This window comes from Mercurialis annua, linkage group LG2, assembly GCF_937616625.2.
Source record: "Mercurialis annua linkage group LG2, ddMerAnnu1.2, whole genome shotgun sequence".
Lineage (NCBI taxonomy): Eukaryota > Viridiplantae > Streptophyta > Magnoliopsida > Malpighiales > Euphorbiaceae > Mercurialis > Mercurialis annua.
Window position 1 is genome coordinate 36,708,844 of NC_065571.1, and position 15,679 is coordinate 36,724,522.

The following is a 15,679-nucleotide window of genomic DNA, read 5'->3' on the forward strand; positions in this document are numbered from 1 at the left end:
TATAAACTTAAAAGGATTAAGTTTTGATTTGAAACTTGGGTTACTTAGAATTGAAGTTATTGAGTTCCGCTTTTAAAATGGATTATTATTTTGTTAATTTATTTTATGAATATAAACTTGGGTTTATATTTGATAAACGTTTTGAATCGGGTTAGACTTGGGTCATCCGACAAGTGAGGTTAGCTTGGTAGTTTGTGATAACTCGGCTAACCCACCATTTGGAAATTATTTATTATTTAAAGTTATTAAATAATATTTATAAATTGGATTTTTAAGCGGGAACTCAATAGACTTATATTAATTGGGCTTTATTACCTAATGGGTATTATTTGTGTGTGCTTTGGATTGTTTATTCCGACATGTTATTTGTGCTAGTCCTATGTGGTGTCTAGTACTCTCTAGAGTTAGGGTCTGTTTTTAATAATTATTTTATTTGTCTAGACCCGTCTACTGTTCGTGCTTCAGAGGCGAACCAGGATTAGTTGCTTGCCGGTATTCACGTGGATTAGCAAGCAGTGAGTTTATATTTACTATTTACCGCTTTATTAAGTAAATTGATATTTTAATATTAAATATATACTGTACGTATATTTCGAACTGTTTTTATATTATGGCATTCTAGTTGGAACATGCTACCTAATGGGCATCACTAGGACTGCGTGCGCACCGGTATTGATCTGGGTAAGGTATATATGGAAATGTGGTAACTCGGTGTGAGCATAGAATGTAATATCCCGTAAAATTTTATATTTTATTACATTTAATTTCCGACATTTTTTCCGGTCGTTTTGAAGTGTTTTTCGATATTAGTGGTTTGGTTCGAGTTGGTTGGATTGAGGTTGATTTTAATTGGTTTAACCAATTAATTTTTCAATTTAAAAAAAAATAAATAAAACTTGAACCATTCCCGTTCGAGAATTGAGATTCTCGCACGGGAATCTCAATTTTTGGGCCTGGTCTCGTTCGAGACCAGGCATTCTCGAACGGGAATCATGGCCTGAAAGGCCATTCCCGTTCGAGAAACATATCAGCCCTTGGACCCCTTCGCCCAGCCCACTTCGATCTCATTTACGACCTACTTCCACTCATTATTGAAAGTCGGTTTCTTCATAAAAAACCTAGATCACGCAGCAAGTTAACCCTAGCCGCTTTTCGTTTGTTCATTCGCTGCGTATTGAATCCGTAATCATCCTCCAAAGATCGTTGTTCAGAAAGTGTTATAATTCCTATTTATTTCAGATTTCATGCTTTGAAACACACTTTGGTTTTCTGATCCGTGTGTGTTCGTTTCTAGATCGAAACTGAAACCGTTTGATCTCAGGCGTTCTAGACTCGTATACCTTCGGTCCAATTCGTTCGCTTCGCTTAACGGTACGCCGTTGATCTCGTTATTTTTTCCGTTCGGTTTATCGCTTTTAGTTGTCCATTTACTGTTCTTATTTCTTTTAGCTTCTGCCGATTTTTTCCTTTGCTCTTTTGTCCATGTTTTGCTTGTCTTATGAATAAGGATCCCTTGGCATGATTAGTGGTTAATGATTTAAGCTATTAGATTGAGTTGTTCCATCGTTCCGGTCCTCGAATCGTTTTTGCCAAATCTTCTACGTTATTACTGCCGTTCGTATTTGTTACTGTGATTGTTTATTATGATTTTGGGTTATTGTAGGTTAGGATTAATCATTGGATTGAGTTGTAAAGTTTGGTTAATTGATTATATTTTGAATGTTGGAATCTTGTTTAAGAAATTGCAGAAACTAAGAAAATGGAGCTGGCCTTATGAATCTTAGGCTTAGCGGGTTAAATGGTTTCAAAAGGTGAAAGATGGTTAATTGTTCAGCTTGATCCTCAAAGTGTTTTAGTTAAAACGATTAAACCCTTAAGTTATACCGTAGCATTGTTTTCGATAATAGCCCTTGCGATTGTTTTGATAATGATTAGTAAATTTATAAGTCATAACTAAGTTAATAGAATTACTCGGGGAATTATTTGGGTTTGAAATTTAAATGGACAAATTACAATTTAGTCCCTGAGCGTTTTTCTTTATATAATTTATTTAAGTAAGGTTTGGGCTATTAACTTTATATTTGTTTTAATTATAAACAAAGGTGATTAATTTGATTTCGGATATCAAATTGGCTAAAGTACAATTTAGTCTCTAATTGGCAAAAGTACAGTTTAGTCCCTAATTGGCTAAAGTACAAATTAGTCCCTAAACTTTTATAAACTTAAAAGGATTAAGTTTTGATTTGAAACTTGGGTTACTTAGAATTGAAGTTATTGAGTTCCGCTTTTAAAATGGATTATTATTTTGTTAATTTATTTTATGAATATAAACTTGGGTTTATATTTGATAAACGTTTTGAATCGGGTTAGACTTGGGTCATCCGACAAGTGAGGTTAGCTTGGTAGTTTGTGATAACTCGGCTAACCCACCATTTGGAAATTATTTATTATTTAAAGTTATTAAATAATATTTATAAATTGGATTTTTAAGCGGGAACTCAATAGACTTATATTAATTGGGCTTTATTACCTAATGGGTATTATTTTTGTGTGCTTTGGATTGTTTATTCTGACATGTTATTTGTGCTAGTCCTATGTGGTGTCTAGTACTCTCTAGAGTTAGGGTCTGTTTTTAATAATTATTTTATTTGTCTAGACCCGTCTACTGTTCGTGCTTCAGAGGCGAACCAGGATTAGTTGCTTGCCGGTATTCACGTGGATTAGCAAGCAGTGAGTTTATATTTACTATTTACCGCTTTATTAAGTAAATTGATATTTTAATATTAAATATATACTGTACGTATATTTCGAACTGTTTTTATATTATGGCATTCTAGTTGGAACATGCTACCTAATGGGCATCACTAGGACTGCGTGCGCACCGGTATTGATCTGGGTAAGGTATATATGGAAATGTGGTAACTCGGTGTGAGCATAGAATGTAATATCCCGTAAAATTTTATATTTTATTACATTTAATTTCCGACATTTTTTCCGGTCGTTTTGAAGTGGTTTTCGATATTAGTGGTTTGGTTCGAGTTGGTTGGATTGAGGTTGATTTTAATTGGTTTAACCAATTAATTTTTCAATTTAAAAAAAAATAAATAAAACTTGAACCATTCCCGTTCGAGAATTGAGATTCTCGCACGGGAATCTCAATTTTTGGGCCTGGTCTCGTTCGAGACCAGGCATTCTCGAACGGGAATCATGGCCTGAAAGGCCATTCCCGTTCGAGAAACATATCAGCCCTTGGACCCCTTCGCCCAGCCCACTTCGATCTCATTTACGACCTACTTCCACTCATTATTTAAAGTCGGTTTCTTCATAAAAAACCTAGATCACGCAGCAAGTTAACCCTAGCCGCTTTTCGTTTGTTCATTCGCTGCGTATTGAATCCGTAATCATCCTCCAAAGATCGTTGTTCAGTAAGTGTTATAATTCCTATTTATTTCAGATTTCATGCTTTGAAACACACTTTGGTTTTCTGATCCGTGTGTGTTCGTTTCTAGATCGAAACTGAAACCGTTTGATCTCAGGCGTTCTAGACTCGTATACCTTCGGTCCAATTCGTTCGCTTCGCTTAACGGTACGCCGTTGATCTCGTTATTTTTGCCGTTCGGTTTATCGCTTTTAGTTGTCCATTTACTGTTCTTATTTCTTTTAGCTTCTGCCGATTTTTTCCTTTGCTCTTTTGTCCATGTTTTGCTTGTCTTATGAATAAGGATCCCTTGGCATGATTAGTGGTTAATGATTTAAGCTATTAGATTGAGTTGTTCCATCGTTCCGGTCCTCGAATCATTTTTGCCAAATCTTCTACGTTGTTACTGCCGTTCCTATTTGTTACTGTGATTGTTTATTATGATTTTGGGTTATTGTAGGTTAGGATTAATCATTGGATTGAGTTGTAAAGTTTGGTTAATTGATTATATTTTGAATGTTGGAATCTTGTTTAAGAAATTGCAGAAACTAAGAAAATGGAGTTGGCCTTATGAATCTTAGGCTTAGCGGGTTAAATGGTTTCAAAAGGTGAAAGATGGTTAATTGTTCAGCTTGATCCTCAAAGTGTTTTAGTTAAAACGATTAAACCCTTAAGTTATACCGTAGCATTGTTTTCGATAATAGCCCTTGCGATTGTTTTGATAATGATTAGTAAATTTATAAGTCATAATTAAGTTAATAGAATTACTCAGGGAATTATTTGGGTTTGAAATTTAAATGGACAAATTACAATTTAGTCCCTGAGCGTTTTTCTTTATATAATTTATTTAAGTAAGGTTTGGGCTATTAACTTTATATTTGTTTTAATTATAAACAAATGTGATTAATTTGATTTCGGATATCAAATTGGCTAAAGTACAATTTAGTCTCTAATTGGCAAAAGTACAGTTTAGTCCCTAATTGGCCAAAGTACAAATTAGTCCCTAAACTTTTATAAACTTAAAAGGATTAAGTTTTGATTTGAAACTTGGGTTACTTAGAATTGAAGTTATTGAGTTCCGCTTTTAAAATGGATTATTATTTTGTTAATTTATTTTATGAATATAAACTTGGGTTTATATTTGATAAACGTTTTGAATCGGGTTAGACTTGGGTCATCCGACAAGTGAGGTTAGCTTGGTAGTTTGTGATAACTCGGCTAACCCACCATTTGGAAATTATTTATTATTTAAAGTTATTAAATAATATTTATAAATTGGATTTTTAAGCGGGAACTCAATAGACTTATATTAATTGGGCTTTATTACCTAATGGGTATTATTTGTGTGTGCTTTGGATTGTTTATTCCGACATGTTATTTGTGCTAGTCCTATGTGGTGTCTAGTACTCTCTAGAGTTAGGGTCTGTTTTTAATAATTATTTTATTTGTCTAGACCCGTCTACTGTTCGTGCTTCAGAGGCGAACCAGGATTAGTTGCTTGCCGGTATTCACGTGGATTAGCAAGCAGTGAGTTTATATTTACTATTTACCGCTTTATTAAGTAAATTGATATTTTAATATTAAATATATACTGTACGTATATTTCGAACTGTTTTTATATTATGGCATTCTAGTTGGAACATGCTACCTAATGGGCATCACTAGGACTGCGTGCGCACCGGTATTGATCTGGGTAAGGTATATATGGAAATGTGGTAACTCGGTGTGAGCATAGAATGTAATATCCCGTAAAATTTTATATTTTATTACATTTAATTTCCGACATTTTTTCCGGTCGTTTTGAAGTATTTTCGATATTAGTGGTTTGGTTCGAGTTGGTTGGATTGAGGTTGATTTTAATTGGTTTAACCAATTAATTTTTCAATTTAAAAAAAAATAAATAAAACTTGAACCATTCCCGTTCGAGAATTGAGATTCTCGCACGGGAATCTCAATTTTTGGGCCTGGTCTCGTTCGAGACCAGGCATTCTCGAACGGGAATCATGGCCTGAAAGGCCATTCCCGTTCGAGAAACATATCAGCCCTTGGACCCCTTCGCCCAGCCCACTTCGATCTCATTTACGACCTACTTCCACTCATTATTGAAAGTCGGTTTCTTCATAAAAAACCTAGATCACGCAGCAAGTTAACCCTAGCCGCTTTTCGTTTGTTCATTCGCTGCGTATTGAATCCGTAATCATCCTCCAAAGATCGTTGTTCAGTAAGTGTTATAATTCCTATTTATTTCAGATTTCATGCTTTGAAACACACTTTGGTTTTCTGATCCGTGTGTGTTCGTTTCTAGATCGAAACTGAAACCGTTTGATCTCAGGCGTTCTAGACTCGTATACCTTCGGTCCAATTCGTTCGCTTCGCTTAACGGTACGCCGTTGATCTCGTTATTTTTGCCGTTCGGTTTATCGCTTTTAGTTGTCCATTTACTGTTCTTATTTCTTTTAGCTTCTGCCGATTTTTTCCTTTGCTCTTTTGTCCATGTTTTGCTTGTCTTATGAATAAGGATCCCTTGGCATGATTAGTGGTTAATGATTTAAGCTATTAGATTGAGTTGTTCCATCGTTCCGGTCCTCGAATCGTTTTTGCCAAATCTTCTACGTTATTACTGCCGTTCCTATTTGTTACTGTGATTGTTTATTATGATTTTGGGTTATTGTAGGTCAGGATTAATCATTGGATTGTGTTGTAAAGTTTGGTTAATTGATTATATTTTGAATGTTGGAATCTTGTTTAAGAAATTGCAGAAACTAAGAAAATGGAGCTGGCCTTATGAATCTTAGGCTTAGCGGGTTAAATGGTTTCAAAAGGTGAAAGATGGTTAATTGTTCAGCTTGATCCTCAAAGTGTTTTAGTTAAAACGATTAAACCCTTAAGTTATACCGTAGCATTGTTTTCGATAATAGCCCTTGCGATTGTTTTGATAATGATTAGTAAATTTATAAGTCATAATTAAGTTAATAGAATTACTCGGGGAATTATTTGGGTTTGAAATTTAAATGGACAAATTACAATTTAGTCCCTGAGCGTTTTTCTTTATATAATTTATTTAAGTAAGGTTTGGGCTATTAACTTTATATTTGTTTTAATTATAAACAAAGGTGATTAATTTGATTTCGGATATCAAATTGGCTAAAGTACAATTTAGTCTCTAATTGGCAAAAGTACAGTTTAGTCCCTAATTGGCTAAAGTACAAATTAGTCCCTAAACTTTTATAAACTTAAAAGGATTAAGTTTTGATTTGAAACTTGGGTTACTTAGAATTGAAGTTATTGAGTTCCGCTTTTAAAATGGATTATTATTTTGTTAATTTATTTTATGAATATAAACTTGGGTTTATATTTGATAAACGTTTTGAATCGGGTTAGACTTGGGTCATCCGACAAGTGAGGTTAGCTTGGTAGTTTGTGATAACTCGGCTAACCCACCATTTGGAAATTATTTATTATTTAAAGTTATTAAATAATATTTATAAATTGGATTTTTAAGCGGGAACTCAATAGACTTATATTAATTGGGCTTTATTACCTAATGGGTATTATTTTTGTGTGCTTTGGATTGTTTATTCTGACATGTTATTTGTGCTAGTCCTATGTGGTGTCTAGTACTCTCTAGAGTTAGGGTCTGTTTTTAATAATTATTTTATTTGTCTAGACCCGTCTACTGTTCGTGCTTCAGAGGCGAACCAGGATTAGTTGCTTGCCGGTATTCACGTGGATTAGCAAGCAGTGAGTTTATATTTACTATTTACCGCTTTATTAAGTAAATTGATATTTTAATATTAAATATATACTGTACGTATATTTCGAACTGTTTTTATATTATGGCATTCTAGTTGGAACATGCTACCTAATGGGCATCACTAGGACTGCGTGCGCACCGGTATTGATCTGGGTAAGGTATATATGGAAATGTGGTAACTCGGTGTGAGCATAGAATGTAATATCCCGTAAAATTTTATATTTTATTACATTTAATTTCCGACATTTTTTCCGGTCGTTTTGAAGTATTTTCGATATTAGTGGTTTGGTTCGAGTTGGTTGGATTGAGGTTGATTTTAATTGGTTTAACCAATTAATTTTTCAATTTAAAAAAAAATAAATAAAACTTGAACCATTCCCGTTCGAGAATTGAGATTCTCGCACGGGAATCTCAATTTTTGGGCCTGGTCTCGTTCGAGACCAGGCATTCTCGAACGGGAATCATGGCCTGAAAGGCCATTCCCGTTCGAGAAACATATCAGCCCTTGGACCCCTTCGCCCAGCCCACTTCGATCTCATTTACGACCTACTTCCACTCATTATTTAAAGTCGGTTTCTTCATAAAAAACCTAGATCACGCAGCAAGTTAACCCTAGCCGCTTTTCGTTTGTTCATTCGCTGCGTATTGAATCCGTAATCATCCTCCAAAGATCGTTGTTCAGTAAGTGTTATAATTCCTATTTATTTCAGATTTCATGCTTTGAAACACACTTTGGTTTTCTGATCCGTGTGTGTTCGTTTCTAGATCGAAACTGAAACCGTTTGATCTCAGGCGTTCTAGACTCGTATACCTTCGGTCCAATTCGTTCGCTTCGCTTAACGGTACGCCGTTGATCTCGTTATTTTTGCCGTTCGGTTTATCGCTTTTAGTTGTCCATTTACTGTTCTTATTTCTTTTAGCTTCTGCCGATTTTTTCCTTTGCTCTTTTGTCCATGTTTTGCTTGTCTTATGAATAAGGATCCCTTGGCATGATTAGTGGTTAATGATTTAAGCTATTAGATTGAGTTGTTCCATCGTTCCGGTCCTCGAATCGTTTTTGCCAAATCTTCTACGTTATTACTGCCGTTCCTATTTGTTACTGTGATTGTTTATTATGATTTTGGGTTATTGTAGGTTAGGATTAATCATTGGATTGAGTTGTAAAGTTTGGTTAATTGATTATATTTTGAATGTTGGAATCTTGTTTAAGAAATTGCAGAAACTAAGAAAATGGAGTTGGCCTTATGAATCTTAGGCTTAGCGGGTTAAATGGTTTCAAAAGGTGAAAGATGGTTAATTGTTCAGCTTGATCCTCAAAGTGTTTTAGTTAAAACGATTAAACCCTTAAGTTATACCGTAGCATTGTTTTCGATAATAGCCCTTGCGATTGTTTTGATAATGATTAGTAAATTTATAAGTCATAATTAAGTTAATAGAATTACTCAGGGAATTATTTGGGTTTGAAATTTAAATGGACAAATTACAATTTAGTCCCTGAGCGTTTTTCTTTATATAATTTATTTAAGTAAGGTTTGGGCTATTAACTTTATATTTGTTTTAATTATAAACAAATGTGATTAATTTGATTTCGGATATCAAATTGGCTAAAGTACAATTTAGTCTCTAATTGGCAAAAGTACAGTTTAGTCCCTAATTGGCCAAAGTACAAATTAGTCCCTAAACTTTTATAAACTTAAAAGGATTAAGTTTTGATTTGAAACTTGGGTTACTTAGAATTGAAGTTATTGAGTTCCGCTTTTAAAATGGATTATTATTTTGTTAATTTATTTTATGAATATAAACTTGGGTTTATATTTGATAAACGTTTTGAATCGGGTTAGACTTGGGTCATCCGACAAGTGAGGTTAGCTTGGTAGTTTGTGATAACTCGGCTAACCCACCATTTGGAAATTATTTATTATTTAAAGTTATTAAATAATATTTATAAATTGGATTTTTAAGCGGGAACTCAATAGACTTATATTAATTGGGCTTTATTACCTAATGGGTATTATTTTTGTGTGCTTTGGATTGTTTATTCCGACATGTTATTTGTGCTAGTCCTATGTGGTGTCTAGTACTCTCTAGAGTTAGGGTCTGTTTTTAATAATTATTTTATTTGTCTAGACCCGTCTACTGTTCGTGCTTCAGAGGCGAACCAGGATTAGTTGCTTGCCGGTATTCACGTGAATTAGCAAGCAGTGAGTTTATATTTACTATTTACCGCTTTATTAAGTAAATTGATATTTTAATATTAAATATATACTGTACGTATATTTCGAACTGTTTTTATATTATGGCATTCTAGTTGGAACATACTACCTAATGGGCATCACTAGGACTGCGTGCGCACCGGTATTGATCTGGGTAAGGTATATATGGAAATGTGGTAACTCGGTGTGAGCATAGAATGTAATATCCCGTAAAATTTTATATTTTATTACATTTAATTTCCGACATTTTTTCCGATCGTTTCGAAGTATTTTCGATATTAGTGGTTTGGTTCGAGTTGGTTGGATTGAGGTTGATTTTAATTGGTTTAACCAATTAATTTTTCAATTTAAAAAAAAATAAATAAAACTTGAACCATTCCCGTTCGAGAATTGAGATTCTCGCACGGGAATCTCAATTTTTGGGCCTGGTCTCGTTCGAGACCAGGCATTCTCGAACGGGAATCATGGCCTGAAAGGCCATTCCCGTTCGAGAAACATATCAGCCCTTGGACCCCTTCGCCCAGCCCACTTCGATCTCATTTACGACCTACTTCCACTCATTATTTAAAGTCGGTTTCTTCATAAAAAACCTAGATCACGCAGCAAGTTAACCCTAGCCGCTTTTCGTTTGTTCATTCGCTGCGTATTGAATCCGTAATCATCCTCCAAAGATCGTTGTTCAGTAAGTGTTATAATTCCTATTTATTTCAGATTTCATGCTTTGAAACACACTTTGGTTTTCTGATCCGTGTGTGTTCGTTTCTAGATCGAAACTGAAACCGTTTGATCTCAGGCGTTCTAGACTCGTATACCTTCGGTCCAATTCGTTCGCTTCGCTTAACGGTACGCCGTTGATCTCGTTATTTTTGCCGTTCGGTTTATCGCTTTTAGTTGTCCATTTACTGTTCTTATTTCTTTTAGCTTCTGCCGATTTTTTCCTTTGCTCTTTTGTCCATGTTTTGCTTGTCTTATGAATAAGGATCCCTTGGCATGATTAGTGGTTAATGATTTAAGCTATTAGATTGAGTTGTTCCATCGTTCCGGTCCTCGAATCGTTTTTGCCAAATCTTCTACGTTATTACTGCCGTTCCTATTTGTTACTGTGATTGTTTATTATGATTTTGGGTTATTGTAGGTTAGGATTAATCATTGGATTGAGTTGTAAAGTTTGGTTAATTGATTATATTTTGAATGTTGGAATCTTGTTTAAGAAATTGCAGAAACTAAGAAAATGGAGTTGGCCTTATGAATCTTAGGCTTAGCGGGTTAAATGGTTTCAAAAGGTGAAAGATGGTTAATTGTTCAGCTTGATCCTCAAAGTGTTTTAGTTAAAACGATTAAACCCTTAAGTTATACCGTAGCATTGTTTTCGATAATAGCCCTTGCGATTGTTTTGATAATGATTAGTAAATTTATAAGTCATAATTAAGTTAATAGAATTACTCAGGGAATTATTTGGGTTTGAAATTTAAATGGACAAATTACAATTTAGTCCCTGAGCGTTTTTCTTTATATAATTTATTTAAGTAAGGTTTGGGCTATTAACTTTATATTTGTTTTAATTATAAACAAAGGTGATTAATTTGATTTCGGATATCAAATTGGCTAAAGTACAATTTAGTCTCTAATTGGCAAAAGTACAGTTTAGTCCCTAATTGGCCAAAGTACAAATTAGTCCCTAAACTTTTATAAACTTAAAAGGATTAAGTTTTGATTTGAAACTTGGGTTACTTAGAATTGAAGTTATTGAGTTCCGCTTTTAAAATGGATTATTATTTTGTTAATTTATTTTATGAATATAAACTTGGGTTTATATTTGATAAACGTTTTGAATCGGGTTAGACTTGGGTCATCCGACAAGTGAGGTTAGCTTGGTAGTTTGTGATAACTCGGCTAACCACCATTTGGAAATTATTTATTATTTAAAGTTATTAAATAATATTTATAAATTGGATTTTTAAGCGGGAACTCAATAGACTTATATTAATTGGGCTTTATTACCTAATGGGTATTATTTTTGTGTGCTTTGGATTGTTTATTCCGACATGTTATTTGTGCTAGTCCTATGTGGTGTCTAGTACTCTCTAGAGTTAGGGTCTGTTTTTAATAATTATTTTATTTGTCTAGACCCGTCTACTGTTCGTGCTTCAGAGGCGAACCAGGATTAGTTGCTTGCCGGTATTCACGTGAATTAGCAAGCAGTGAGTTTATATGTACTATTTACCGCTTTATTAAGTAAATTGATATTTTAATATTAAATATATACTGTACGTATATTTCGAACTGTTTTTATATTATGGCATTCTAGTTGGAACATGCTACCTAATGGGCATCATTAGGACTGCGTGCGCACCGGTATTGATCTGGGTAAGGTATATATGGAAATGTGGTAACTCGGTGTGAGCATAGAATGTAATATCCCGTAAAATTATACATTTTATTACATTTAATTTCCGACATTTTTTCCGGTCGTTTTGAAGTATTTTCGATATTAGTGGTTTGGTTCGAGTTGGTTGGATTGAGGTTGATTTTAATTGGTTTAACCAATTAGTTTTTCAATTTAAAAAAAAATAAATAAAACTTGAACCATTCCCGTTCGAGAATTGAGATTCTCGCACGGGAATCTCAATTTTTGGGCCTTGTCTCGTTCGAGACCAGGCATTCTCGAACGGGAATCATGGCCTGAAAGGCCATTCCCGTTCGAGAAACATATCAGCCCTTGGACCCCTTCGCCCAGCCCACTTCGATCTCATTTACGACCTACTTCCACTCATTATTTAAAGTCGGTTTCTTCATAAAAAACCTAGATCACACAGCAAGTTAACCCTAGCCGCTTTTCGTTTGTTCATTCGCTGCGTATTGAATCCGTAATCATCCTCCAAAGATCGTTGTTTAGTAAGTGTTATAATTCCTATTTATTTCAGATTTCATGCTTTGAAACACACTTTGGTTTTCTGATCCGTGTGTGTTCGTTTCTAGATCGAAACTGAAACCGTTTGATCTCAGGCGTTCTAGACTCGTATACCTTCGGTCCAATTCGTTCGCTTCGCTTAACGGTACGCCGTTGATCTCGTTATTTTTGCCGTTCGGTTTATCGCTTTTAGTTGTCCATTTACTGTTCTTATTTCTTTTAGCTTCTGCCGATTTTTTCCTTTGCTCTTTTGTCCATGTTTTGCTTGTCTTATGAATAAGGATCCCTTGGCATGATTAGTGGTTAATGATTTAAGCTATTAGATTGAGTTGTTCCATCGTTCCGGTCCTCGAATCGTTTTTGCCAAATCTTCTACGTTATTACTGCCGTTCCTATTTGTTACTGTGATTGTTTATTATGATTTTGGGTTATTGTAGGTTAGGATTAATAATTGGATTGAGTTGTAAAGTTTGGTTAATTGATTATATTTTGAATGTTGGAATCTTGTTTAAGAAATTGCAGAAACTAAGAAAATGGGGTTGGCCTTATGAATCTTAGGCTTAGCGGGTTAAATGGTTTCAAAAGGTGGAAGATAGTTAATTGTTCAGCTTGATCCTCAAAGTGTTTTAGTTAAAACGATTAAACCCTTAAGTTATACCGTAGCATTGTTTTCGATAATAGCCCTTGCGATTGTTTTGATAATGATTAGTAAATTTATAAGTCATTATTAAGTTAATAGAATTTCTCGGGGAATTATTTGGGTTTGAAATTTAAATGGACAAATTACAATTTAGTCCCTGAGCGTTTTTCTTTATATAATTTATTTAAGTAAGGTTTGGGCTATTAACTTATATTTGTTTTAATTATAAACAAAGGTGATTAATTTGATTTCGGATATCAAATTGGCTAAAGTACAATTTAGTCTCTAATTGGCAAAAGTACAGTTTAGTCCCTAATTGGCTAAAGTACAAATTAGTCCCTAAACTTTTATAAACTTAAAAGGATTAAGTTTTGATTTGAAACTTGGGTTACTTAGAATTGAAGTTATTGAGTTCCGCTTTTAAAATGGATTATTATTTTGTTAATTTATTTTATGAATATAAACTTGGGTTTATATTTGATAAACGTTTTGAATCGGGTTAGACTTGGGTCATCCGACAAGTGAGGTTAGCTTGGTAGTTTGTGATAACTCGACTAACCCACCATTTGGAAATTATTTATTATTTAAAGTTATTAAATAATATTTATAAATTGGATTTTTAAGCGGGAACTCAATAGACTTATATTAATTGGGCTTTATTACCTAATGGGTATTATTTGTGTGTGCTTTGGATTGTTTATTCCGACATGTTATTTGTGCTAGTCCTATGTGGTGTCTAGTACTCTCTAGAGTTAGGGTCTGTTTTTAATAATTATTTTATTTGTCTAGACCCGTCTACTGTTCGTGCTTCAGAGGCGAACCAGGATTAGTTGCTTGCCGGTATTCACGTGGATTAGCAAGCAGTGAGTTTATATTTACTATTTACCGCTTTATTAAGTAAATTGATATTTTAATATTAAATATATACTGTACGTATATTTCGAACTGTTTTTATATTATGGCATTCCAGTTGGAACATGCTACCTAATGGGCATCATTAGGACTGCGTGCGCACCGGTATTGATCTGGGTAAGGTATATATGGAAATGTGGTAACTCGGTGTGAGCATAGCTCTCGGGACCAGGTAGAGTAACTCGGTGTAGCTCAGCTCTCGGGACTCTGGTATAAGTGTGGTCAGTGGTAACTCGGTGTAGCTCAGCTCTCGGGACCAGACCTATTGGATTGTGATATTTATTTAGAATTGTGGATTAGGGTTCCAACTATTATCCGTAATATCGTTATTAAATGTTTTAAACGTTTTAAAGGTTTTCCACTTAATAAATGTAAATAGTGGTATGAACTCATCTCAGTATATCTGACCCCGTTGTTTTTCCAAATTTTCCCCAGGGTTATGATCTGAGAAAGTCTGGTGATCTCCGCATTTACTTTTCCTCGGAGGTTCCATTTATTTTAGTAAAACTGTGAAACTGTTTTATTCTTAGACCGCAGTAGTAACTAGACGTCTTTATTATTATTATTATTTATTTTGTCGAATTGGTTCGACTGGTTATATTGCTCTGGCATGCTGTATTATTTACATTGATTTATGATGAATCTATTTTAGACTCGGAATTGAATAAGCATGTTATATTAACTGTTGAATATTATAACTGCTAGTTTTAGGCTGAAGTCTCGGTTGCCCGCGAGCATTGGTTTTCTGCAGGTTTATGTGTTTATGTGTTAAATGAAAGGCTAGCTACGGGTTTCGGTACTACATTACCCATACCCTAGCGCCGGTCGCGATTCATGAAAATGGGTCGTGACATTTCCGAACGTTTTTTGTTTCATATAGTTTGTAAATGTTTAGCTTAAATCGCTAAAAACGGGAAACGTTTGGATTTGTTTCATAACGTTTTAAACGTTTGGATTGGTTTTGTAAATTTTTAAACTTTTGGCTTAAATCGCTAAAAAGATGAAACGTTTGGATTTGTTTTGTAACGTTTGTAAATATTTGGCTTGAATCGCTAAAAATGTGAAACGTTTGGATTTTTTTTCGTAACGTTTGTAAACATTTGGCGTAAATCGCTAAAAAGGTTAAACGTTTGGTTTTGTTTCGTAACTTTTGTAAACATTTGGCCTAAATCGCTAAAAAAGTGAAACGTTTGGATTTTTTTCGTAACGTTTTAAACGTTTTGATTGGTTTCGTATCGTTTTAAACGCTTGGAATAAATCGCTAAAAAGGTAAAACGTTTAGATTTGTATCGTAACATTTGTAAACCTTTGGCTTGAATCACTAAAAAGGTGAAACGTTTGGATTTGTTTTGTAACGTTTGTTAACATTTGGCTTAAATTGCTTAAAAGGTGAAACGTTTGGATTGTTTTCATAGCGTTTGTAAATGTTTTGCTTAAATCGCTAATAAGGTGAAATGTTTGGATTGGTCTCGTAACGTTTGCAAACGTTTGGCTTAATTAGCTAAAAAGGTTAAACGTTTGGATTTGCTTAGTAACATTTGTAAACGTTTGGCTTCAATCGCTAAAAATGTGAAACGTTTTGATTTGTTTTGTAACGTTTTGAACGTTTGGCTTAAATCGCTACATTTTAAACGTTTGGATTAGTTTCATTGCGTTTTAAATGTTAGTCTCAAATAGCTAACAAGGTGAAACGTTTGAATTTGTTTCGTAACGTTTTAAACGTAAATGTTTGGCTTAAATTGCTAAAAATGTGAAATGTTTGGATTTGTTTCTTAAAATTTGTAAATGTTTGGCTTGAATTGATAAAAAGGGGAAACATATGAATTTGTTT

The 15,679-nt window shown here is 34.0% G+C and overlaps 1 long non-coding RNA gene across 1 annotated transcript; it reads left to right on the forward strand.

Annotated features, from left to right (window-relative positions):
- The first annotated feature begins 439 nt into the window (after positions 1 to 439).
- LOC126669376 (uncharacterized) lies at positions 440 to 9,360 on the forward strand. The gene is made up of 5 exons (XR_008790101.1): positions 440 to 515; positions 2,657 to 2,730; positions 4,872 to 4,945; positions 7,086 to 7,159; positions 9,300 to 9,360. It is a non-coding gene; the product is annotated as an uncharacterized LOC126669376 (long non-coding RNA).
- The last annotated feature ends 6,319 nt before the right edge of the window (positions 9,361 to 15,679 follow it).